Below are 23,981 nucleotides of genomic sequence, written 5' to 3' on the forward strand. Positions count from 1 at the left end.
AGAGTCCTTTACTTTGAGGCAATACACCAAAAATTCAGTCTAAGTTTTATTTTGTATTTTCTCTTTCTGTTCTTGTTTTTTTTTTCAGTTCTGCCTATGAATGAGATCATCCCATATTCATCCTTCTCTTTCTGACTTTTCTCATTTAACATGATTCCCTCAAGCTCTATCTGAGATGAGGTGAAAGAAATACCTTTATCATTCTTAACAGCTGAGTAGTATTCCATTATGTATATATACCACAGCTTCCTTAACTACTTATCTGCTGTTGGACACCTGGCTTGTTTCCAAATTTGTGCTGCTCCCTTGCAGTTTCTGGCAATTACTTGGGTCTGTGTACTGTGTTCACTCCATGTGGGAAGCCTTTAGGCAGTTCTCTGAAGGGAATTCAGGCAAAAGTGTCTGTGACTTTCCACAAGTGGGGAACCAGGTGATAAGCCTTAAAAGGGGTTCTGAGAGAGGTTCCCTAGCCTCTGCTCTGGATACTCATACCAATTCTGACAAGAGAAATGACCCCAAGATAAAGCTATGCCTTGAAAAGAGTAGTAGAAAAGAATGAGGGGTTCTCAAGGTGAGCTGCATTCCCATAGCCTTCCAACAGCTTCCAGGATTTAGGAACTTGTTTGAATTGCACTCTCAGTCCCACCCCAAACTAATAGTCAACAGCTGTGGGGGAGGAGCCCAGGAATCTATGTCTCAACAAGCCACAGGTGATTCTTATCTAAGTTATATAAGACACACACTATCTCTCGGACTCTTGCACTGGCAGGAATGATTATGGGGATAGAGAAATGAAACAAAAGGACAAAATAAAAGAGAAACAAGCTTGGAGACTGAGTGCAGAAGTGAGGTCACAACGGAGGAAGAATAAAAAAGAGGGTTGAAGGACAGAAGGGGGTCCAGTGGACTTGGTGGTCAGTGTGGTGCGATTCCATACATCAGGAAGAGGTGGGAGATTGTACCCTTAAAACATACATCCTTGCAACACAATGTTCCCTCAATGAAAAATTAAAGTCTGACCAAAAACAAGACTTCAAGGAGAGTGCGTTGCTGTTTTCTCTTTTGTCAACAATCATTCAAGGTGTGCCTTAGCCTAGACACAACCTTCATCCCCACCCTGATAGAAACCCTGAACCAAAGCACTCAGTTGTCATTATGGTTGTGGTCACAATGGTCTGCAATTTTCATCCTTGGTCCCATGAAATTAAAAGGCACAGGGAGCTGAATGAATGTGCCATTGACCAGTCCCTGCTATGAAAGAAAGACTACATTTCCCAGCACCCCCTGCTCTAAGAACTATCTTCAAACAAAGGAAAAAAGGCAAAAGCCCACCACGTCAGAATCCTGGTGGGTTAAGGGGACAGAGGAGGCTGGCTACTGCCCCTGCATGCTGGCCCAGAAAAACTGCAAGCTGACTGTGGGAGAGTCGAGTCACTACGTGGGTTTTTTCTGGCAACTCATCAATGTCTAATAATAAAACCTAACAATAAAATGCCCCAAAATAAAATCCCTTATCAGTCATCATAATAGTTGGTTTTATTGTACCAATAAATGCATGGTGTTGGAAGACAAAGAATGCTCTATTAGTTTGTGGGGACTGAGCACCCCCAACCCCCAAGTAACAATTAGCCCACATTACTATTTTGACAAGAAAGGATTCACAAGAGTATTTTTCCTTTCCTTTCTCTCCCTTTCTTCTTTCTTCCTTCCATCCTTCCTTCCTGGATTTTTTCTATTCATCCCATGAGCTACAGAATATATATATGGAGAGAGAGAGAGAGAGAGAGAGAGAGAGAGAGAGCAGACAGACATAGGCAGCCTGAGCAGCAATCTGACTTACATGGTGCTGGGGATCTAACTCTGGACTTCACGCCTACAAGCCCAAAGTTATACCACTGCTACTCTCTAGGTCAAAAAGTACAACCTAGTAGGGGTCGTATTGTTATATGGAAAACTGGGAAATGTTATGCATGTATAAACTATTGTATTTATTGTCAAATGTAAAACATTAATTCCCCAATAAAGAAATTAAAAAGAAAAGAAATGATATAAAAGTATGTGTTTCTCTCTTTAATTTAATTATTTATTTTTAAATTATACTTATTTATCATTGGATAGAGACAGAGAGAAATTGAGAGAGAAGGGGGAGATAGAGAGGGAGAGAGAAACAGAGACACCTGCAGCCCTGCTTCACCACTTGTGAAGCATCCCCCCTGCAGGTGGGAAGCCAGGGGCTGGACCCGGATCCTTGAGTGGGTCCTTGTGTTTAGTACTGTGTGTGCTTAACCGGTTGCACCACCATCTGGCCCCCATTTTTTTTGTATGTAGTATATAGCTGGATATGTTTATAAGTCATTTTATAGTGTCTGTCCTTTATTTATATAATTTTATTTATTATTTTTTAAGATAGAGGCAGAGTAGCAGATAGGTAGGTAGATAGAAATAAAGAGAGAAAGAAAGAAAGAAAGAAAGAAAGAAAGAAAGAAAGAAAGAAAGAAAGACCATTACTACAAAGCTTCTTTTAATGCAGTAGGGCTTGGGCTTGAACCTGGACTGTATATGTGGCAAAGCAGGACACTATCCAAATGAGCTGTTTCTCAGGGCTCATTGTCTTTTTTTTTTTTTTTTTGGCAGGGACATTTATTTATTTTTATTTTAAAAAGGAGACATTGACAAAACCATAGGATAAGAGGGGTACAACTCCACACAATTGCCAGCACCAGAACTCCGTATCCCCTCTCCTCCCTTGATATCTTTCCTATTCTTTATCCCTCTGGGAGTATGGACCCAAGGTCATTGTTAGGAAGGTGGAAGGTCTGGCTTCTATAATTGCTTCCCCGCTGAACATGGGTGTTGGCAGGTCAATCCATACTCCGCAAGGAGTGACACTCTCTTTCCCTAGTAGGGTGGGTCTCTGGGGAAGCAGAGCTCCAGGACACATTGGTGGGGTCATCTGTCCAGGGAAGTCTGGTTGGCATCATGCTGGCATCTGGAACCTGGTGGCTGAAAAGAGAGTTAACATACAAAGCCAAACAAATTGAACAATCATGGACCTAAAGGCTGGAATAGTGCAGATGAAGTGTTGGGGGTACTCACTGAAGACTATTGTGTACGTTGGCTTTCAGGTATATATTTTGCAGTAGTTTATGGATATGTGTGAACATAGGCTCTATCTCAGGGGATCTGGTCTATATCTAGGTTTTGGGACTTTGTTAGGAAGTGACCACCTGGAATGGAATTAGAGAATACTATAAAAGGAAAGGTCTCACCCGAGTAATGAAGCTGAAGGGTGTCATTCCACACCTGAAGTCTCTGGACACAGTCTGAAATGAAGCATACTGAGGTGGTACTCCTTGCGTTGATTAGGTTGGGATTGGTGAATGCAATGTCATTTGGTATGAATTGAGAGAAGCATGCAGGAAAGGGCTCCCAACCCTAAGGTTCCAGGACTAGGGGAAATATAGGCTCTATAGTGGATATATGAGACTCCTGCTGTCTTAGGGTTCAAGAAGACCATAGATAGTTATTGTTATCATCACATTATTTGGTAATTGGGTCAACTTTGAAAAATCTCTTTATTAGGGTTTGCTATAAAATACCCAACATCACCATAATTTTTGTCCTTTGATATTATTTGTAAATAGCTGTGCCACTGGTAGCTTGTGTTCTCCCTGGTCTAGGCTTTTGAGAGAGTCAACACATCAAAGACTCAGCCTATGTATTAAAGAGACTCAGTCTGTGCTTTAAAAAGTTTGAGACATACAATCAATTTCCCCCCTTCATATTAATTAAATAGTAATTTATATGACTACAAATTCATAGGAGTGTACATAAACACCATTCCTACCACCAAAAGACTGTGTCCCACCCCACCCCCCACCCTCTACCACCCCCGGGAAACTGAATATCCACCCTCACCTTCACCACAAGGTTTTTACTTTGGTGCCCTACTCCAGATTTAGTCAAATCCTACTTTTAGTTTCCCTTTCAGATCTTCTTTCTCAACTTCTGTTGATGAGTGGGATCATCCCATACTCATCTTTATCTTTCTGACTTAGCTCACTTAACATAATTCCTTCTAGCTCTGTCCAAGAAGGGTCAGAGAAGGTGGGTTTGTTGTTCTTAATAGCTGCGTAGTATTCCATTGTGTATATATACCACAGCTTTCTCAGCCACTCATCTGTTGTTGGGCACCTGGGTTGCTTCCAGCTTTTAGCTATTATGAATTGTGCTGCTGTGAACATAGGAGTACACACCTCTTTTTGGTTGGGTGTTATGGAGTCCTTGGGGTATAACCCCAGGAGAGGAATTATTGGATCATATGGAAGGTCCATGTCTAGCCTTCTGAGAGTTTACCACACTCCTCTCCACAGAGGCTGGACCAATTTACATTCCCACCAGCAATATAAAATGGTTCCTCTGTCCCAACAACCTCTCCAGCAATTGTTGCTGCTGTCCTTTTTGATGTATGCCATTCTTACAGGAGTGAGGTGGTATATCAATGTTGTCTTAATTTGCATACCCCTGACAATCAGTGACCTAGAATAGTTTTTCATATGTTTGTTAGCCTTTTGGATCTCCTCTGTAGTGAATGTTTTGTTCATATCCTCTACCCATTTTTGGATGGGGTCATTTGCCTTTTTGGTGCTAAGTTTGCTGAGCTCTTTATATATTTTGGTGATTAGTTTCTTGTCTGATGTATGGCATGTGAAGATCTTCTCCCATTCTGTGAGGGGTCTCTCTGTTTGTTTAATAATTTCTTTGGATGTGCAGAAGCTGTTCAATTTGAAGTAGTCCCATTGGTTTGTTTCTGCTTTAGTCTTCCTTGCAATTGGGTTTGATTCATCAAATATGTCCTTGAGGTGTAGGTGGGAAAGTGTTTTACCAATGTTTTCCTCTAAGTATTTGATTGTTTCTGGTCTGACATCTAGGTCTTTGATCCATTTGGAGTTGATTTTTGTTTCTGGTGAGATAAAGTGGTTCAATTTCATTCTTCTGCATGTTACAACCCAGTTTTCCCAGCACCATTTATTGAAGAGATCCTCCTTCTTCCATTTAATGCTTTGGGCCCCCTTATCAAAGATTAGATGTCCATAGGTCTGGGGATTTATTTCTGGGCTTTCAATTCTGTTCCACTGGTCTGTGTGCCTATTTTTGTTCCAATACCATGCTTTTTTGATGATGATGGCTTTATAATATATTTTAAGATCTGGGAGTATGATGCCTCCATTTCTGTTTCTTTTCCTCAAGATGGTTTTGGCAGTTCTAAGTGTTTTCAGGTTCCAGATAAATGATTGTAGTGTTTGTTCTATTCTCTTAAAGAACCTTGGTGGAACTTTGATGGGTATTGCATTAAATTTGTATATGGCTCTGGGGAGAATATTCATTTTGATGATATTTATCCTTCCAATCCATGAGCATGGGATATCTTTCCATTTCTTGGTATCAGTTTCTATTTCCCTGAGTAGCAACTCATAGTTTTCAGCATACAAGTCTTTCACTTCTTTGGTCAACTTTATTCCTAGGTATTTGATTGATTTTGCTGAAACAGTAAATGGGAGTGATTTCTGGATGTCTTCTTCTTCAGATTTAGTGTTTGCATAAAGAAATGCCACTGATTTTTGTACATTGATTTTGTAGCCTGATACCTTGCTATATTGCCTAATAACTTCCAGTAATTTTCTGCTGGATTCTTTAGGTCTTTCTATGTATACTATCATATCATCTGCAAATAGTGAGCTTGACTTCTTCCCTTCCAATCTGTATCCCTTTGATTTCTTTCTCTTGCCTGATTCCTATGGCAAGAACTTCCAATACTATGTTGAAGAGTAATGGTGACAGTGGACAGCCCTGTCTAGTCCCCTATCTGAGGGGGAATGCTTTCAGCTTCTGTCCATTGAGTATGATGTTGGCTGTAGGTTTACTATATATAGCCTCCACTATCTTGAGGAATTTCCCATCTATTCCCATTTTTTGTATAGTTTTGAGCATGAATGGGTGTTGGATTTTGTCAAAGGCTTTCTCTGCATCTATTGAGATAATCATGTGGTTTTTGGCTTTGCTTTTATTGATGTGGTGAATGACATTGATTGACTTATGGATGTTGAACCAGCCTTGCATTCCTGGGATGAATCCCACTTGGTCATGATGAACAATCTTTTTGGTATGTTGCTGTATCCGGTTGGCCAAGATCTTGTTTAATATTTTGGCATCTATGTTCATCAGAGACATTGGTCTGTAGTTTTCCTTTTTTGTTGTGTCCCTATGTGCTCTTGGTATCAGGGTGATGTTGGCTTCATAGAAGGTGGAAGGGAGGATTCCTGTTTCTTCAATCTTATGGAAAAGCTTAAGAAGTATGGGTACTAACTGTTTTCTGAAAGTTTTATAGAATTCATTTGTGAAGCCATCTGGTCCAGGACTTTTGTTGTTGGGTGATTCTTAATAACGGTTTCAATTTCTTTGTCTGTGATTGGTGCATTTAGATTTTGTAGTTCTTCTTGGTTCAGTTTTGGAAGGGCATATGCTTCTAGGAATTGTTCCATTTCTTCCAGATTCTCTAGCTTGGTGGCTTATAGTTCTTTATAGAAGTTTTGCAGGATTCTCTGGATTTCTGTGGTGTCAGTTGTGATATCTCCTCCATCGTTTACAATTCTATTAATTTGAGTTTTTCTCTTTTTTGTTTGGTGAGTCTGGCTAGGGGTTTGTCAATTTTGTTTATTCTTTCAAAGAACCAACATTTGGCTTCATTGATCTTTTGTATGGTTCTTTTATTTTCGATGTTGTTTATTTCTGCTCTAACTTTAGTGATTTCTGTCCTTCTGGTTGCTTTAGGGTTCCTTTGTTCCTCTTCCTCTAAGTCCTTGAGGTGTGCAGTAAGGTCGTTCATTTGAGCTTCTTCTTGGTGTTTAATATGTGATTGTATGGCTATAAGTTTCCCTCTCAGTACTGCTTTAGCTGTGTTCCAAATATTTTGATAGGTTGTGTCTTCATTTTCATTTGTTTCCAGGAACATTTGAATTTCCTGCTTGAGTGAGTCTCTGACCCAGTGGTTATTAAGCAGTATGTTGTTTAGTTTCCAAATTCTGTGACTTTTAATAATTTTCTGTTTGTTGTTAAATGTTAGTTTTACTCCACTGTGGTCTGAGAAGATACTTGGGATGATTTCAATGCTCTTGAATTTATTGATGCTGTCTTTGTGGCCTAACATGTGGTCTATCCTTGAATATGTGTTATGTGGATTTGAAAAGAAGGTGTTTTCCAGTTTTTTGGGCTGAAGGAGTCTGAAAATGTCCAAGAGGTCTAGTCTGTCAATCTCTTCATTCAATTCTCTTGTATCTTTATTGGTTCTCTGCTTTGTTGATCTGTCTAAGTGTGAGAGTGGGGTATTGTAGTCTCCCACTATTATTGTATTACTATTGATGTATTTTTGAAATTCTTTCAGTAGGTGCTTGATGTATTTAGATGGTCCCTCATTGGGTGCATAGATGTTAATAATTGTTAAGTCTTCTTGGCTGATTGATCCTCTAATCATTATGTAATGTCCTTGCCTATCTTTTATTACTTTATTTAATTTAAAATCTATCGTGTCTATCGTGTCTGAGATGAGAATGGCTGTTCCTGCCCTTTTTTGTGGTCCGTTAGCCTGTATGATAGTTTTCCAACCTTTCACTTTAAGTCTGTGTTTATCTTGTTGTTACAGATGGGATTCTTGCAAGCAGTATATGGTTGGGTTATGTTTTCTGATCCATCCCCCCACCCTGTGCCTTTTGATGGGTGAGTTAAGCCATTGACTTTTATTGATATTATGGATTTAATGTATTGTAGTGCCATTGTTCAAAAAAATTTTTTTCTTTTCTCTGATATATTGCAAGTATTATAGTGATGTTCTTGTTTATAAGAGATCTTTTAGAGCCTCTTTCAGGGCCAGCTTGGTGATGGTTGCCTCCTTTAACTGTTTTGTCTAAGAAGGTTTTGATCCCTCCATCTAGTTTGAATGAAAGTCTAGCAGGATATATTATCCTTGGTTGAAACCCTTTTTCATTCAGGGCTTGATAGATATCTTGCCATTCCCTTCTGGCTTTTAGAGTTTGAGTGGAGAAGTCTGCAGATAATCTTTTGGGTTTTCCCTTGTATGTGACTTTTTGTTTCTCTCTTGCAGCCTTTAGTATCCTTTCTTTATCCTTACTTCTTCTCACTGTGACTATGATGTGTCTTGGTGTCTTCAGGTCTGGGTTGATTCTGTTTGGTACTCGCTGGGCCTCTTGAACCTTGATATCCTTTCTGTTATTCAGGTCTGGGAAGTTTTCTTGTATTATTTCCTCTAGAATGTTTTCTTCCCCTTCCTCTCTTTCTTCCTCTGGCAGGCCAATTATACGAATGTTACTTCTTTTGAGATCATCCCATATGTCTCTGTTGTTGTTTTCAGTGTCTCTCAATCTCTTTTTAAGCTCTTTCACTTCTTTCTTAGTTTTCTCTAACTCATCCTCTGTCTGACTAATTCTGTTTTCTGCTTCTGTTAGTCTGTTTTCCCTTGCCTCAGCTTCTTTCTTCATTACAGCTATTTCAGCTTTCAGTTCTCTAATTGCCTCAAGATAATCAGTATTTTCCTTGGGGGTCTCAACTGTTGTTTCCCTAATACTGCCATTCCTTTCCTCCAATGTTGTTTTCATTTCTGTGATTAATAAGTTTATTATTGCTTGCATACTTTTTTTATCTATGGTTACTTCTGGCTGATTTGTAGTTTCTTCTGGGCTCTTCTCTTCATTCATTGGAGTAGCAGTTTTATTTGTTTTTGATCTACCCATTTTTTTGATTTATGTGTTTCTTTTTTTTTATGCTCTGTTGTTCCTCAGTTGTTGTGTCTTGAGTACAAGTAACACTGTACTAAATACCTTTATGACAATTGCACTCACCAACCTCAGGAATTACAGTAGCAACTGAAGCAAGTATTAAAGCAGTTTAATCGTTACCAGTTAGCCAATTTCTCCAGTCCGTGAATAAATAGTAACCAAATCCCAGTGAAGAAGAAAGAGAAAAGAAAGAAAGGATAGCAAGAATAGACAGTTATGCAAATGTACTATCCACTGTATATTCTAGGGGTAACAAGAGGGGAAATGGAACTAGAGCAGAGATACACACATAGAGAGTCCACTCTGAGTCAGATTTCTTCCCCAAAATAATTCACAAATTCAGAAAGGCAAAGAAGAAAGAAGTGTATGACAAGATAAAAAAAAAAAAAGAGGCAAGAGAGAGAAAAGGGAAAAGATAAGAAAAAGAGCTGTAATTAAAGAGCAGTGAAAGGAAATTCCCAAATGTGTATCAGTGAATTCAAAAAGCACACTGTTTGTTGGTGTGGGGGCTGGAGGTTGTGACTTTGGAAGCTGTAGGATTAAGGAAGAAAGGATGACAATAATGAGAAAAAGAAAAAAAAATAAAGAGAGAGAGAGAGAAAAAAGAAAAAGATAAGAAAAACAACAGTCATAAAAGGGCAGTGAAAGGAAGGGTTTTTTAATGTATTTATTTTTAATTATTTAATTAGCTATGCGGGGTGAGGTGAGGGGGTTGGTTACTTAGAAAGAAAAAAGGCCAGAGGTTTCAGAAGGGTATAGACTTAGAATTAATGATAGTCCCTGGTGGGACAGGAATTTGGTAAAGAAAAGGAGCTCCTAGCAGGGGATCCTGCTAGGAGCTGGTCCCCACGTACTGGTTATGGGGGAGGGGGGGCGGGGAAGGAGGTATGCTTAGAAATTAAAAGGAAGAAAAAAAATTTTTTTCCCTTTTTTTCCTACTCTAATTCTTAACCCAAATTAAGTTATAGTCACCTCCTTGGTGTCACCGCTAGAACCCCTTATTGGCTGGCCTACTAAAGCAGAAAATCCAGGAGATGTGGTCAGAGCTCAGCCACTAGCAGCTTCTCAGTCCGCCATCTTCCAGGAACCTTGGGTCATTTGCTTTTTTGTTGCTAAGGGCTTATTGTCTTTTAATGGGTCCCAAGCATGGGTATTGGTTTGGAGAAGTTATAGGGGATATTAGGCATTTTAAGCAGTCTGCAAATTATTCAGGCCCACTTCTCTTCTCCTAGTGTTTGCATGTTGAGGCAACCAAGCCAGGTTATTACTCTCTTCTCTTATCCCTCCCCCCCTTCTCTCTCTCTTGTTCCTAGCTCCTTTTCCTAGGAGCTAGTTTGTTAGATGATGACTATCATGTCTCAGGTCACTGTGTCCTGATCCCTCAGAGTCAGGGGGTATGGGATGTGTCTTCTTCACAGAAACAGACTTAGTTCTGACTTTTGGCTCACACACATATCTAAGAAAAATTGTGGTTTCATGCTGATTTTTTTTGACAAGTTATGGTCCTTTTAATAAATTGAACAGCTGGCCCAGCTAGCTCAGTCAGTAGAGCATAGGACTCTTAATAAATGAACTTGTATTTCCCTAGTGACTAATGATGTTAAGCATCTTTTTAAAACATGTGTTTACTGTCTTTATATTTTCTTTGGTGAAATCTGTTCAAATGTTTTGCCTTTTTTATGGTTGGTTGTTTTCTTATCATTCAGATATATTTGTCTAGTGAATATTTTATCCCAATCTATGACAAGATTTTTATTTTTCAAAGTATCTTTTAGGGTTGGGCAGTGGTACACCTATTTGAACGCACAAATTACCATGTGTAAGGACCCAGGTGTGAGCCCCCTCTCCACATCTGCAAGTGAAGCAGGTTTGTAGGTGTCTATCTTTCTCTCTTTTTCTGTCTCTCTCTAGCCTCTCAAATTCTTTCTGTCCTATCAAAATAAAATAGAAGAAAAAAGGAGAAAAATGCTGTTGGGCTCAGTGGATTCCCAGTGCTGGCACCAAGCCCCAGCAATTACCCTAGGGTAAACAAAAGCATCCTTCAGGGGCTGAGAGACAGCTTACCCAGTAGGGTATCTAAATCAACATACATGAGGTCCTGGTCTAAGCCTGGACACCACTTGGGAGGACCATAGCATCTGGGGAAGATCTATGGATAGAAGTGTGGTGCTGTGGTGACTCTCCTTCTCCCCCCTCCTGCCACTCTCCCTCTCTCTGAAAATTTTTTAAAAGAGTGGGAAAAAAATCCCAGGAGTGGTGGATTCTTTTGAGTTCCTATTAAGTCCAGGCAGTGCCAGAAAGAAAATCTTGCAATGAAAAAGTGTTTTATTTTTCGGTAAAGTCTGATTTTTCACTTTTATATTTATGAATTTTTTTGCATTATAGCTAAAAAATATTTGGCTAACAATGATTCTCAATCATTTTTCTTATATTTTCATTTAAAGTTTTAGGCTTATATATTTTTTTCTTTTGAGCTATATTGATCAATTTTGAGTTCATTCTTGAATTTAAAGTTTTTTGGGTATGAGTTTATAGTTGTTTCAGCATCATATGTTTAGTAGACCATCCTTTCTCCTGAGCCACTTTTGCATTTTTTATTGAAAACCTGTTGTTAATACATATATGAGTCTATGTACATTTTATGTGTTCCACTGATATACCTGTTTTTATGCTGTTGGCTTTCAACAATATTTATCTCCCTTTCTCTTCTCCCTTCCTTTCTTCCTTCCTATCTATGCCACCAGGGTATGCACTGCATGGCTCCTCCACCACTCCCAGTGGCTTTTCTTTTTCTTTTTTGTTTATAAAGGCAAAAGGGAGAGAGACAGACTGTTGCTGAGGAGTTATTCTGATGCAGTCTCCGCCCCCAGGTTTTACTACACCCAGCGAAATCCTAGCAGTGCCCCCTTCAACCAATCCTGGCCCTACACGTCATCCCTGGTTGTCGCCCTATAAAAATCCCCCTCACCCCCCCTCTCTCTGGGCTCTCAGCTCTCCCTCTCTGAGGTCTCGCTCCCTGCTCTCCCCCCGTGGTCAGGTAGTGGGGACGGCCATTGCCGGCTGGCTCCACGTGGTCTGAACCAAACCCCCCCCATCCTATATAAAGATTTGTGTACCCCTTTGCTCTGGACGTCCGCTCTCTTCTCCGCGGTGCAGCCTGACACCAGACCACCACCACAACAACAGACAGACAGAGAGAGAGAAAGAGAGAGAGATTGAGAGAGACTGGCAGCACTGCTCCAATGCTCATGAAGCTTCCTTCTACAGGAACTGGGGGCTTGAACCTGTGGACAGTAACATGTGTACTCTACTGAGCGAGCCAATTCCCAGCTTCCAGAACAGCATTTCTTTGACTTAGAGAATCCATCAAACTTCCTTAAGCTGGTCCTTGTGCTTCGCGCCATGTGCGCTTAACCCACTGCGCTACTGCCTGACTCCCAAAACTTCCTTGGATTTATTTCTTGTTTGCTTCCTATCTCTAAGGGATAATATCTTTTGTTGCCTGGTGTCCAGTGTCTTGGGGTAGGGGGGGAGCAGTAACTGCCTTCTTTTATAACCCAGAGGAATGTAGTTTTAGAAGATGCCACCCAACTGCAAATTTAGCTATTAACAAGTCTTCTCCACCTGAAATTCTCATCCTTACTGAGAATAGAGGCCACTCTTCCTTGTTAACTGAAAAGTCCCTCTCTCTTCCTGGTGCTTTAGTACCCTCCAAACAATTAGAGATGGATGTTCCACTTATCTTTTTCAGAAGACATGACTTTCATAGTTATTGTAGTTCCCCTGTATTAAATTGAATATTTTCCCCATTTTTGGTTGCCTATTTTCATCATTTTATTGGGTGGGGGTTAATGGTTTATAGTACAGTTATTGATAAACGGGTGGAATTTTTCATCTCCCTGCAATAGGTGTCCGCAAAACACTCTCCCCCCCAACTTAGGCTCATTTCCACCATCATTCACTAGGGCCCCAACACCCTCTCCTTTCTCCTCCTGTGCCAGAGTCCTTTACTTTGGGACATACACCACACTCACTCCTAGTTTCATGCTTTGCTTTCCCTTTCTGTCCTTGGTTTTTAAGTTCCACCTATAACTGCAAGCACCTGGTATTTAGCTTTTTCTTTTGGTTTATCTGACCTAACATGATCCTTCCCTTGTTACGTGAAAGCTTCCTTTTCACAACTAAGGATTGATTTTCCATCTCTTCTTTGCAGAAGACAGAAATCTTCATAATTACTGTGGCTTCACTGTGCATACTATTAAATCAAGGCTCTTTTTTACCTTTTACCAGAGCATTATTCAGTTCTGACTTACAATGGGGCTGGACATCAGACGTGGGACCTTGGAGCATCAGACATGAAAGTCTTTCTGTATAACTACTATGCTATGTCCCCAGTCCACTGAACATTTTTCTTTGATAATCCGAGTAATGCTGCTGTGATTACTTATCCAGCCTGAGAAGAACCCAGAGGAGTAGGGGATTTCTCCCTATGATCTGATAAGAGTTACTAAGTGGGGATAAAATCATTTTACACTCAATCACTCACTCATCTCCATAAGCAACCCATCCTTCCTTCAATTTATCCACTCACCAAGCACCTATTCATTATTCATCCATTGTATACATCTTCACCAAATGCCTATGTAACTCAGAGTAATGAGGACAAAAATACTTAAACTAATCTCAAGGAATTCAATGTCTATTTCAAGAGCTCTCAAAGTTCTCCTTGCCCAAACATGTATAATTATAAATACATTTGCTTAGCCTATTAAGTAGTGCCAGATACTGTTCAAAGATACCTACATGAAATGAGTCATTTAATCTTTACTACAGCTCCATGATGTAGGTACTATTATTATCTCCATCACACATCTGAAGAGCAGGTGAACTGTGTTCTCCAGATTGAGAGTTGCCTAGAGGGACAGGCATCTTTATGAATAACATCACTATGATATAAGTGTAATGGGGGCATAAGAGGAGAGTGACTATTTCTAAAGCATTGGAGACCCCTGATTCCAAACAGAAGACTTATTGAGTATAGAAACCCATATATGGAAATTCCTTAAGTTTCCTATTCATGGAATTGTTGACTTTACATGTACTTCTTCATTACACCTGACCTATTTTGAACAACTTTAGTGACAGAGCATTCCCATCTTTGGCTCCACATGAATGATGGGGAATACTCTAAATTGTATCAAAATCACTTCCTGATAATTTCTGAAAACCAATTCTAGTTGTGTTTTGTTGAGAAGCTTTTCCTAGTGATTTCTGTGTAGAATGTTAGTAGACAGTATGTGGAGAAATAAGAGTGGGGATTGTGGTCTAATTAGTATTGTAAATAAACTCCAACTAAGCATTCTTTATTATCCCTTTTTTTTGTCACCTGGGTTTCACTGCTCTGGAATGACTTTTTTAGATAGAGACAGAGACAAAAAGAGAGAGAGAGAGAGAGGGAGAGAGAAAGAGAGAGAGAGAGGAAGTGTCCCCACCTGCAGGGGAAAAGCTTTGCAAGTGGTGAAGTAGGGCTGCAGGTGTTGCTCTGTCTGTCTCCTCTCTATCATTCTTTTTCCTCTTGATTTCTGGCTGTCTTTATTCAATAAATAAAGATAATAAAAATTTAAAAAATAGAAAAAGAAACACCACAGCATCAAAACTTCCTCTAATATCATGGAGACTAGGTTGGAACCTGGGTAGCTTACATGGAAAAACAGAAAGACTGTCCAGCTGAACTATTTTACCAGGCCCAAAGTGTTCATTTTTACAAGATTTTCTCAGGATCTTTTGAATACTAATGCACTTTGTGAATCTAGGGCTTAAGGTGGGGGCAGAACAAGGTTGTCTTTGGGATGTTTCCCAAATGTATTTGCCCACTCATCTTTCTTGATAGTCACATATTAACACCTCATTGGAAATAGCTGGGGAAGTAAAACTCCACTGTTCCTCAATTATACTTACCATGATCTTTGCTTCCCAAGTCAGCTTTCTAAATGGTTGTGCATATGCACCAAGTAGAGGTGTCTTGAAACTAAGCATCTCTACATCTTTCAGGCTCTTCTTTGTGCATAGTTTTTGGACTCATTTCTCACTCATTACACTTCTGTGGGCAGTTACCATTTGCCAGTGTTCCTTCTAAAGAGTGAGGTTATGTGGCACAAAGCCCGAGGACCGGCACAAAGGTCCCAGTTCGAGCTCCCGGCTCCCCACCTGCAAGCAAGTCTGCAGGTGTCTATCTTTCTCTCCCCCTCTCTGTCTTCCCCTCCTCTCTCCATTTCTCTCTGTCCTGTCCAACAACAACAACATCAGTAACAACAACAATAATAACTACAACAATAAAACAATAAGGGCAACAAAAGAGAATAAATATTTTTTAAAAAGAGTAAGGTTTACTTGGGGTGGGGCTACATAGCATAATGGTTATGCAAAGAGACTCTGATGCCTGAGGCTCCAAGACCCAGATTAGAACTAAGTGTTGTCACCCTCAGTTTCCAGTCTTTAAACTGGTCCTGTTGTATACAGTTGGAAATTTAAGAACACTATCGTGTCTTTTATGGGTTAACTGACCCTCAGCACTGAAATGACAAGTGATGGAGGAGTTTAGAACAACACAGAGAGCATATGTGATTTTTATTTTTGAAGGTTTAAAATGTCATGTATAAGCAAACACTTGAAAGCCTACTATGTGAAGGCACTTGAAGGGTAGAAGTAATGTATTTAGTTGCTCATCCATGGAGCTGATCACTGAAATAGTGAGACAGTCTACAGAAAAGACCAAAATATAAGAGGGTGTCAACAAATGCCCAATTATGACATTGATTAGACTGGTAGGAAACCAAGGAAGAGCCAGTCCTAGCAGCTTTTTATAAAACAAAAAAATTAGTGGCAATATCATTTTACAAAATTGTCAGGCTTCAGATATATTTTCATACCCACACAGGATTTATTTAAGCCTTAGTCATGTGGAATATAGATATTAAAGCAAATGAACTTGGAAAATAAATAAATAAATAAATAAATAGCCAGGATGTCTCTTGTAGAATCCTAGCAGTTTTTACTACTTCCACCCCAGAGTCTCATTTACATCCACTGAGGATGTTTATTATTGAATGTGTTCATATCAGACCACCTCACATTTCTCAGAACTTATATTTTCAATAAGCTTCTCTTGGGTATGCAGATGATTTTAAGTTAGAAAGGACCCAGAAGCTGATTTCTCTTGACAGATATTACCTCCCACCTTATCAAAAGCATTTTCCTTCTCTCACCTAAACCCCCTCCTCCGCTCTTCCTTAGGCATCAGTAATATCACTGTGCAGTATTCCTTGCTAGTTAGAGACAGAGAAAAAGAGAAAGAGAGGGGAGAGAGGTAGAAACAGAGGAGGACAATAAAACAACAAGGGCAACAAAAGGGAATAAATAAATAAAATAAATATTAAAAATAAAAGAAACAGAGGAGATATATCACAGCACTGCTCCACCATCCAAGGACGTCCCCCTGGTGCTGTCCATGGTGTCACCAAATCCATTGCTAAGGTACTCCTGCTGGGTGAACTATCTCCCAGTCCTAGGACATACATGGGGTTGTAATTCCTCTGTGAATGTTATTGAATTATTTTTTTCTTTTGCTGATTTGTCTAGTGTTGCTTTGATAACTCATCTAGGCCCAAGAAGAGCCCAGGATGGGATGGGAGGTACTTTCCTCTATGATGGGCCACATGTGTGCCTTGCTTTGAAGACTCTTTGTGCTCTCAGAGAGTTTAGTGGTGAAACCAGTTCCTGATCCGGAGTACTTTTTCCCACTGATGTTATAAAATGAGTAATGTGTTTTCTGGAAGAAAGTAATGTTTACTTCAAGTCTAAATCATGTCCTGAACTAGAGTCAACCTCTAAAAAAAGGTCCACGTTTAAATGCCAAATCAGAAAGGAAATTTTCTAGGGTACAAAATATTATTCAAAATAAAAAATACAAATGTTTTCTTCCCAAGGCAACTCTCACACCCAAGGCAAGGAGCTTGATGGCTTAGCCCATGGATGTTACAGCCAGTCTGTCCTGTTTCCCACCTCTGCTGTTTAAGTTACTGAATGAGTGAGCTTGGTTTATTATTTACCTTCTCAGCACTTGTTTTTTTCTGTTTTGTTTTGTCTTGCTTTGTTTTGCTTTGCGTTTGTCCTAGTACTGGTGGAGAAGCCTCTTTTTTTTTGGGCCAAGTAGGTACTAAGCATTTGACTGTAGATGTGTTGAAATTGAGACTTTACACATCCAAGAAGCATCTGCTGTTTGTATTTCAGGAAAAGAAAGATAAGGGAGAGGCTGGGGAAATAGCATAATGGTTATGCAAAAAGCCTTTCATGCCTGAGGCACGAAGTTCCCAGGTCCAATCCCCAACACCACCATAAGCCAGAGATGCACAGTTCTCTGGTAATAAATAAATAAATAAATAAATAAATAAATAAGGGGTTGGGCGGTAATGCAGCAGGTTAAACACACATGGTGCAAAGCGTAAGGACCAGCACAAGGATCCCGGTTTGAGCCCCCGGCTCCCCACCTGCAGGGATTTCACTTCATAGGCAGTGAAGCCGGTCTGCAGGTGTCTGTCTTTATCTCCTCCTCTCTATCTTCCCCTCCTCTCTCCATTTCTCTCTGTCCTGCCCAACAACAATGACATCAGTAATAACAATAATAGTAACCACAGCAACAATAAAACAACAAAGGCAACAAAAGTGAAAAAAAATAGCCTCCAGGAGCAGTGGATTCTTGGTGTAGGCATCGAGCCTCAGTTCTTCTAGCGTTTGCCCTTCTTCCGTAGCCAGTCAACAGCGTCAGGTTGAGCCTGATGTAAAGTTTCGAGACCTCCTTTGAATCTGGAGAGGTGGCAGTCATTGACTATGTGGGTCATAGTCTGTCTGTGGGTGCATTGGATCGACCTTCTCGTGGTGCATCTCGTGAGTACCCATTCATTGGGGAAACTGACAATCCTTCCTAGCCGACTGAATCCACATGGATCCCAGTCACTTTCAAAGCCATTTAACTGACTACGGAAGAAGGGCAAACGCTAGAAGAAGAAGTCTGTCTGTAGCCGCAGTAATAACCCTGGAAGCAAATAAATAAATAAATAAAATAATGGAAGGTATAGATAATGTGTTAGAAGCCAGACCCCAACCCCAGCTATAGTCTTCAACCCCTCAACCCCTCCCCATGCCAACTCTATTTTTTCCATTTGTTCAGACCCAGTACATCTTGCCTCCTCTTTCTCTCATTTTTCATACCTCTTTAGCCAGCTTGGCTTTACAATACAATCACTGTAACACTTTTCTACACCTCCACTGCTACAACCCTATCCCAGATGGCAGGAGCACACATCTGGCTTTGTACAATGATCTCCTCATGGATCTCTCTGCTTCTGCCTTCACATTCCTTCTTCCTCCCACCTCCAGGCCACCCTTAGCAGTCAAATCCTTCCAATGGCTTCCTGTCTTTCTTCAGGGAGGAACCAAAGTCTTTACAGACCAGTCAGGACCCCAGCTGCTCCTTGACTTCATCATCCCCCCCCCTCCAGGGTTCCAGCCACACTTGCCTCGCTGCTGTGCTCTTCTACGTTGAGCATGATGGTGTTCCAGGACTTCTTTACTGGCGGTTTGTTCAGGCTCGATGATCACTCTCCCTTCACGTCTCTTCCTCACTTTTATTTTCTCAAATGTGACATTTCCAGTGAGGCCGGCCTCTCCTCCCCCCTCCCCACTTTGCACTACTTACAGTTACAACTCTTCACCACCATTGATTTTCCCTATTTGAATGGCACTTAGCATATTCTACTATACTATGTAACGTTTTAATTTTTATTAGGCTTATTTCCTATCACTTCACATGAGAAGGTAAACTTAATGTTGTGAACAGAGATGTTTGTTTGTTTTGTTCTTGCTGGGTCATGAGGTTCTAGGACAGTGCCTGACACTGTCCTTGATATGGGAGACAGCAAATATTTGTGAAATGAGGAACTGAGTTGCATGGTGAGAAAAGAGAAGACACATGTTTCAACAGAATGGCTCCTATGTCATTCATTTCAAAATAACTTGCAAGCTTTTACAGAGTGTGTATAATGTGCTAGGAAGTATGCCTAGCATTCTTACCAGCATTATCTCTAGAAGTCTGGTCTAAGAACCAATCCTGTCATATGGATCTGCTCTTACCCTTACTTTACACACTGGAAGGCCCAGGCTCAGAGAAGTTCAAGAACTGGTCCAAAGTCAAACAGCTCTCAAATGACAGAGAACCTTGGCTAAAAGCTTTGTGCTTTGCCACACACCGTTAAACTGAAGCTAGTATTTCAAATAGATAAACTGAAGCTAGTATTTCAGATAGACTTTCCCAAGGAGTCTTCTTTTATTCTTACTCTCTGTCATTTTCCCATTAAAATTCCAAGGAGATAAAATTAAAAGATGGTCATTTTCTGGGAAAATTGAGGCCATATTTCAAGTGCCCTGAGAATCATTATCACCCCTATATCAATTAAAGTTTTACTATCCTTGGAAGAGATCAGTGGGATACAACTAGAACTACTTTTTTTTTTAACGTTCATTTATTTTCCCTTTTGTTGCACTTGTTGTTTTTCATCATTGTAGTAGTTATTATTGTTGTTGTTATTGATGTTGTTAGATAGGACAGAGAGAAATGGAGAGAGGAGGGGAAGACAGAGAGGGGGAGAGAAAGACAGATACCTGCAGGCCTGCTTCACCGCTTGTGAAGTGACTCCCCTGCAGGTGGGGAACTGGGGGTTCGAACCGGGATCCTTATGCTGGTCCTTGTGCTTTGCGCCACCTGTGCTTAACCCACTGTGCTACTGCCTGACTCCCTAAAATTACTTTTAATGGGAAATCTTGGGGAACCTGTGGTGTGTTGTTAGGATTCTGAGCACTTGTTGGGGGAAAGCTAAGACTACTTGGCAGTCAATTCTTTTCCCAAACCTGTCCAGCAAATACTTTCATACTTCTCTTTTCCTTGCCACAACTGGGCATTTGTGTTTTCAGTAGTTCGTGTTGTTAAGATCAGTCTGCTATTGAGGGCATTTGGTTTAATTTTCTTCTTCTTCTCCTTCCTTTTTAAAGTTTAATTATTTTTATTTGTCTCTAATTTGGCAGCACACTGCAGTGGTTAAGAGCATAACCTTTTCAGTCATATTGACCAGTTTCAAAATCCAACTTCAACATTTGCTAGCACATTTGAAAAGTAATTTAGGCAACATACTTGCTTTGCTAAATTTCAGTCTTTCTGAGAGAATGCTAGCTACCTCAAAGCTGTTAGGAAGGTTAATTTATACCTCCTTTGTGACAAATGTTAATTACTGATATTTGAAATATATGTTTTCATATAGTTTTACTTTTGTTTATTGTGGCTTAATGTGCTGTAGTTATATTTTTGGGTCTAAGTATGTATCTTGTACATTTTAACTTATGATACTTAAAAATTTTCAGTGATTTTTTAAAATCTAGTATTAGTGAATCAGAACAGCCACCTTCACCAGAGGTTACCAATGTGAGAAATGAGGTATCATTTTAGTTTGAATTAGTATGATAAATAGATAATTTTTTCTCATTATTTAAATTCACATTCTCTGGACCCCTAATGAAACTGTAAATTTAAATAAAGAGAAAACATTATTTATCATACTAACCCAAACTGAAATGATACCTCATAGTAGACTTTTAGATCGTTCATAGATACACATACAAATCTGAGCAGCTATTAATAGCCTCTATCTATAAGAAAATTATAGGTGGGAGTCGGGCGGTAGCGCAGCAGGTTAAGTGCAGGTAGCGCAAATCACAGGGACCGGCATAAGGATCCCAGTTCGAGCCCCTGGCTCCCCACCTGCAGGGGAGTTGCTTCACAAGCAGTGAAGCAGGTCTGCAGGTGTCTTATCTTTCTCTCCCCTTGCTGTCTTCCCCTCCTTTCTCCATTTCTCTCTGTCGTACCCAACAACGATGACATCAATAACAACAGCAATAATAACTACAACAATAAAACAAGGGCAACAAAAGGGAATAATTAAATAAATAAATATTTTTAAAAGAAAGAAAATTATAGGCGTGTCCAGTCTCAAAATTGAGGTAAAACCACCGCCTGGTGGCTCCCAGCCAGACTCCGGCAGTCTCCACCACCCCTGGGGGGGCAGGGGGTCATGATCTAAAGGAACCAGAGCATTTGCAAAAACTGTCCATTGGTGGCCTGAACTTTAAAACTACAGATGATAGCTTAAGAGAACATTTTGAGAAATGGGCCACACCAACAGATTGTATGGTGATGCGAGACCCCCAAACAAAACGTTCCAGGAGCTTTGTGGCTTACTCTTGTGTGGAAGAGGTGGGTGCAGCTCTGTGTGCCCGACCACACAAAGTTGACGGGTGAGTAGTGGAACCAGAGAGAGCTGTTTCTACAGAGGATTCTGTAAAGCCTGGTGCCTCTCTAACAGTGAAGAAAATTTTTGTTGGCAGTATTGGAGAAGACACAGAAGAGTACAATTTGAGAGATTACTTTGAAGAGTATGGCAAAATTGAAAGCATAGAAGTTATGGAAGACAGGTGGAGTGGGAAAAGGAGAGGATGGGCTTTGTAACTTTTGATGATCACGATACAGTTGATAAAATTGTTGTTCAGAAACACCACACTATTAAGGACATAATTGTGAACTGAAAAAGGCCCTTTCTAAGCAAGAAATTCAGTCAGCTGGATCACAAAGAGGTCGTAGAGGTGGCTCTGGCAACTTCATGGGTCATGGAGGTAACTTTGAAGGTGGTAGAGGAAACTTTGGCATAAGAGGAGGTTATGGCGGAGGTGGTGGCAGCAGAAGTAGTTACAGAGGAGGTGATGGTGGGTGTAATGAATTTGGAGGTGATGTGACAACTGTGGTGGTGGTCCTGGATATAGCAGTAGAGGAGGCTATGGTTGTGGTGGATCAAGATATGGAAACCAAGGTGGTGCATACGGTGGTGGTGGTGGTGGAGGATATGATGGTTACAATGAAGGAGGAAATTTTGGTGGTGATAACTATGATGGTGGGAATTACAGTGATTTTGGAAATTACAGTGGACAGTAGCAATCAAATTATGAGCCCATAAAGGGGGGTAGTTTTGGTGGAAGAAGCTCAGGAAGTCCCTATGGTGGTGGTTACGGATCTGGTGGTGGAAGTGGTGGCTATGGTAGCAGAAGGTTCTAAACTCAGAAGAAAAGGGCAGGAGAGAAAGTGAGGGTTGTCAGGAAAGCTGCAGATTACTTTGAGACAGTCGTCCCAAATCCATTAGCGGAACTGTAGAATCTGCCACAGAAGGAGCGATGATCCATAGTCAGAAAAGTTCCTGTAGCTTAAACAGGAAATCTTTCTTGTTCAGGATTGCCATAGCCACAGTTTGCAAGAACTCAGCTATTGATTAATGCAATGCAGTGTCAATTAGATGTACATTCCTGAGGTCTTTTATCTGTTGTAGCTTTGTCTTTTTCTTTTCTTTTCATTACATTAGATATATTGCCCTGTAAATTGTGGTAGTGGTACTAGGAATAAAAAATTAAGGAATTTCTAACTTTTCAGTATTTGTGTAGTTCAGTTTTTCTACATTATAGTACAGAAATATTAACAAAATGCGGTTTTGAAGGTGTTTCTTTGTGAGTTAACAAGAATATCATTGTTAATATTTTGTGTGAATTATGCTAAAGTTAACTATAAAGAAATACCTGCTGACTTGCAGTTTAAGGGGAATCTATTCTTCCCATCTCTAAACCATGAAATGAAGGGGCACTGACATGTGGAAAGAATAGAGAAATATGTATGTTTGCAATGTGTGTTTTAAATAGAATTGGGTATTTAAATTAGCATATTTGTGAATCTAATAGTATTAAGATTTAACTTCAAATGAAAAAAAGTCAAAATTTCCTATTTGGTTTATGTGCATTATCTTTCAAAATGTACTCATATGGTTTTAGTATGTTAGTTTTGCTTGAGAATCCAAACAAATGTTTGGATTCTCAAGTTAAATGTAGAACATTTAAAGTTAAATGTTACTGTTTAGAACAGTAACATTCTACATTTAACTTGGTCACATGTGAACTGCTGACATAGTTTAATTTGGGTATAAAAAATTGTCTACCGCCCTTTGTTAAAATTCTAATAGTGATGTTTTTGCATTTTCTCCTACCTTAAAAATACATAAAAATTGAAAAGTACAGGTGGCCAGGTGGTGGTGCACCTGGTTGAGTGAACGTGTTACAGTGCACAAGGACCAGGTTCAAGCCCCCAATCCCCACCTTCAGGGGAAAAGCTTTGCAAGTGGTGAAGCAGTGTTGCAGGTGTCTCTCTGTCTCTCCCTCTCTATCACCCCCTTCCCTCTTGATTTCTGGCTGTCTCTATCCAGTAAATAAAAATAAAGATAATAAAAAATAATTTAAAAATTAAAAAAAAACTGAAAAGTCCAAGACCACTAAACCAAACTATCTGAGCATTTTTAGTGGCTACCTTTTTTAAAGTACAAGAGGCCCATATATCTTACTCTCCTTGGTTTAATACACAAAAACACAATTTTGAACAAAGGCTCTCATATTGAGAATAAAAATTACATATTGTTGAACCCTTGAAAAAAAAAGAAAAAATTATAAATATTACTAACTTATAAGGGCTTTCCATGAGTAAGAATATTGTCTTTGTCAAAAACGTCTTCTTCTATTTTATTGCTTTCCTTTTCTTTTGTAATCTTTGTTGTACTACATTTACACTTTTAAAAATGTTTTTAGAATCCTTCCTTCACCTTCTTTCTTTCTCTTAAGTTCATGTGTTTCCATTCTCTAATTACCACATGTGAGTGAAATCATCCAGTAGTTATTTTTTACCTCTTTACTTATTTTGCTAAGTATAATCACCTCCAGCTTCATCCGTTTTGTCCCAAAGGACAGAATATCATCTTTTGTAATTGCAGCGTATCTTCCATAGCCTATAACTTCTTCATCCATTCAGGTGTGAATAGGCACTTAGGTTGCTTATATTACTTTGGCTGCTGTGAATAATGAAACTATGAACTATGTCTGTACACAATCATTTAAATTAGTGTTTTTATGTCCATTGGATAACTACTTAAGAGTGGTATTGCTGGA

At 39.7% G+C, this 23,981-nt stretch overlaps 1 pseudogene across 1 annotated transcript; it reads left to right on the forward strand.

Annotated features, from left to right (window-relative positions):
• The first annotated feature begins 18,455 nt into the window (after positions 1 to 18,455).
• On the forward strand, positions 18,456 to 22,427 carry LOC103117000 (heterogeneous nuclear ribonucleoprotein A3-like; annotated as a pseudogene). The gene is made up of 2 exons (XR_009551110.1): positions 18,456 to 18,483; positions 20,932 to 22,427. The product of XR_009551110.1 is annotated as a heterogeneous nuclear ribonucleoprotein A3-like (transcript).
• Positions 22,428 to 23,981: the final 1,554 nt, after the last annotated feature.

The sequence above is a fragment of the Erinaceus europaeus genome, chromosome 8 (genome assembly GCF_950295315.1).
Source record: "Erinaceus europaeus chromosome 8, mEriEur2.1, whole genome shotgun sequence".
Classification (NCBI taxonomy): domain Eukaryota; kingdom Metazoa; phylum Chordata; class Mammalia; order Eulipotyphla; family Erinaceidae; genus Erinaceus; species Erinaceus europaeus.